This window comes from Myotis brandtii, unplaced genomic scaffold (genome assembly GCF_000412655.1).
Source record: "Myotis brandtii unplaced genomic scaffold, ASM41265v1 scaffold176, whole genome shotgun sequence".
NCBI lineage: Eukaryota > Metazoa > Chordata > Mammalia > Chiroptera > Vespertilionidae > Myotis > Myotis brandtii.
Genome location: NW_005356519.1, coordinates 3,709,749 through 3,713,334, shown reverse-complemented (window position 1 = coordinate 3,713,334; position 3,586 = coordinate 3,709,749). Strand labels below are relative to the sequence as shown.

At 41.1% G+C, this 3,586-nt stretch overlaps 1 pseudogene; it reads left to right on the top strand.

Annotated features, from left to right (window-relative positions):
* Positions 1-1,012: 1,012 nt before the first annotated feature.
* LOC102259476 lies at positions 1,013-1,598 on the top strand (annotated as a pseudogene).
* Positions 1,599-3,586: the final 1,988 nt, after the last annotated feature.

The window sequence follows — 3,586 nt, the reverse complement described above, 5'->3', positions numbered from 1 at the left end:
CATTTTTATGGTCCTGTATGACTGTGACCTGGTTCATAGGTCAATGCTCAACCTCTGAGCCATGCCAGCAGGGCTATGCTATACTATTCCTCAAGAACCAAGAAGGTCACGTTGGTTAAAAGGCTGAGAATCATTACTAGATTGAATTGGAGAAAAGAACAAGATAAGTAATAACCGTAACTTTTTAAATTTTTATTTAAAAAGATGTCATTGAAGCAAGGTCACTACAAATTTGTACTTTAAGGTCAAATAGATTTGTAAAATGCTGCTAAAAATAAAGTAGTTCTCAAACTTGAGTCAGTACCAAAATCACCTGGAGGATTTGGTGTGAGTACAAAGGCCCAGACCTCATCCCACCTGTCAAAGTAAAAACGCTTTGGACACTTGGTAAAAACTGTGAGACAATTTTATTCGGGCTACTGCAGTAAGGGAGAGAGATTTCTGTACAGGACTGAGCTCAGCTCTGCAGAAACAAAAGGTGAGAGGATGTTTGAGTGCCAGGATGAGCTAGTGGAAAAGTACTGAAGGACGGGGGGGGGGGGGGGGGGGGGGGGGGGGCGGATTTGTCAATGAGATTAGAGTATCCATGTTTGCTAATTGTCTGTTATTGAAGGTAGGCCTCCCACAGAGACTGGGAGGTGGAACACTATCCTCCTTGATTATAGTTCAAAGGCATGGCTCCCAGATCCTTGAGAAAGACATGAAACAAAAATGGCAGGAGGCTGGGAGAAGTTTTATATCTCAAAAGTGCAGAGAAAGAATTTACAATTGCAAGTTGCTAAAGTAAATGCCCTAAAAAAGAGAGATCAGGGGCCTGTAGTCTAGTAGAAGACTATTCAGGCAGTTGCCCAAAAGGAGCTGGGGGACGACAATGGTCCAGGAGGCTAGTGGCAGACTGTGCAGCGGGGATGTCCCAGAGCAGGAGAGTGCCACTGTGCAAGCAGCAGGGCCTCAAGGCCACCTGGGCTTTGCCTCCCTCGGGTTCCTAGGCAACAGCCAGCAAGGGAGGCTCCAGCGTGTCTTTCTCCTCTCCGTCAACCTGAGCCTGGGGAGGCCAGGAGGCCTAGGTGTCTGGAAGGGGTCCGCTGCCCGAGAATGGGAATTCTCTTCATTAGAATATAGAGACTGTTCAGTTATCATTGTTGGGCTGGATAATGCAGGGAAACCTACCATTTTTATCCGTTTTCTAAGAATGAAGTGATACATACATACATACATTCCTACCATAGAAAGTAGAAGAGATAATGATCAATAATACACAATTTCTAATGTGGGATATTGGTGGCCAAGAATCTCTTCATTCTTCCTGGAACACTCACTATAGTACAGAGTCTGTAATCGGTGTTGTGAACAGTACAGATAAAGGACTTCCTAGAAGAGAACTGTATAAAAATGTTAGCCCATGAGGACCTACGGAAAGTGGGATTGCTGATTTTTGCTAATAAACAAGATGTTAAAGAACACATGACTGTAGCAGAAATCTCCTAGTTGTTTTTAATAACTTCCATTGAAAACCACCAGTGGCATGCTGTGCTCTTCCTGGTGAGGGATTATGACAAGGACTTGAATGGATGATGCCACGAGTTAAGATGAGATGATCTCTGCTGACCTCTTCTCAGAGACTTTGTAAAAGCGAAGTGCTGGACTTTACCTGAGAGCTGCCTAAATTAATGGTGCAGCTATATTCATAGTAAACTTATTTAAACTTTTTCTATAAGAAGAAAAATCAAGACCACTTATTTGAACGTGAAGATTGCTTTCTCATTCATTATTTTCTTCCAAAGCAAGGTCTCAAAGCTGTGATTGACATTTTCCTCATAATGAACCCTCTCCGGACACGGTGTAGCCTGTGGTATGTGTAAAGGGAGGAAGACATTTTTAACTTTAAGAGCTTCATTGTGAGTATCACCCTCCTTAGTTGAATGCTGTTCTCTGATGGTTCCATTAAGTCAAAGTACAAATCAGCACAGATATTTAGTTTCCAATATTTTAAAATGCAATGTTACTTATGAAAAGTATTTTGCATAAGGTTGTGTATGTATTGTGCATATACCTGAAGTTCAAGTTAATGGCTTTGATTTATGTTCTGAAAAAGTGAGTAACAAAAATTTGTAATATTCTTATTATAACCATAATGAGTTAAGTACTGCCAAGTACTTTTCCCTATGTTTTCTGTATTGTACTAATCAACTCTCAAAAATCATTGAGTTGCTCTTTAAAAAAGAAAAGGAAGGAAGGAAGGAAGGGAGGGAGGGAGGGAGGGAGGAAGGAAGGAAGGAAGGAAGGAAGGAAGGAAGGAAGGAAGGAAATATTTTAGAAAAATAAAAGGAAAAAGCCTGTGTCAAGTTTAGTCTTGATCTTATCTAAGGGGAATCCTAAGACCGTCTTGATCATTCTGTTATTGATAGGAGTGGGGTTCTTGGGGTTCTGTTGGAATAAGTATTTCCAGAGGTCCCCATGGGAGGATGAGATATGGCAGAAATTTTTATATCCATGGAGTTAAAATCTTTGTGTTTCCAAAGTCCCGTTTGCCTTAGTCCAGTCATAGAAGAAGTATAGCTGGGGTTTCGGCAGGGCTTGAAGCAAAGCCAGTGTCCAAAGTTTTCTTCTCATGTTGGAGCCAGGGCCAGTATAGCATCAAGCTAGCTGCAGTCCATCAGTCATTGCGTGCGGGGCTCGCGGGGCTGTGGGCCATGTGGGCAAACACAAGAGCAGTCTCACAAACCCAAAGCCACACAAGTCCCAAGAGTCCCAAGAGCAGTGAGAGCAGAAGAGAGCAAACTCCTTTGTTCAGGGGATTCAATATCCCAAATTTCTTGCCCTTGCCGTGGCCACACCCATTCTAGCCAATGACCTTTGTTCTCAGAAAGCACCTTCCCTATGTCACCCCAACTTTACTGGGCATGTGTCTATCTCTCCTTTATTGGACCCCTGGGGAATGTAAAATTGTATCCTGGTGAAGCTGCCCTAGTGACATGCCTATAATATCTGGCCTTCCCTTTGCTTCTTTCCTATTATTAATAACTAGTTAATTACAATGGTATCAATACCTCAATAAGTTTTATTAGTTTTCCAGGTAAAAATACAATAGGTACTCAGATTTGAAACCACTGCTTTGAAATAGTTACAAAACCTCTCAAAACTGCCCCCAAGCTAAATTAAGTGGAATGTTAACAAAGTAACATAATCATACCCATTTGACTTTTTTAATTCCCTTACTACTAGTATTTGTGATAGGAAAATAAGTGTAACTGTTATGTGAGATTTAAAAAAGAAAAATAAAGCTCAAATGTAGGGTTTCCAGATAAAATAAAATACAGTAGGGCACATGCACATACTTGTTTTCTGCAATTCAAATGTAACTGGGCACCATGTATTTTTATTTACTAAATCTGGCCACTTAGGCTAGACATCGTGGCTGTGCTCCCCCTAAGAGCACACAGAGAGTTCCTAATTAAAAATCTCAAACCTATTGCCTCAGTATTTTAATGGAGAAGAATTTTTTTAAATGAGTCAAGACAGACAGGCGTCTTTAGCCTATAACGATAGGAATCTTTTAGGAATTTCCATTTCCTGAACTTCCATT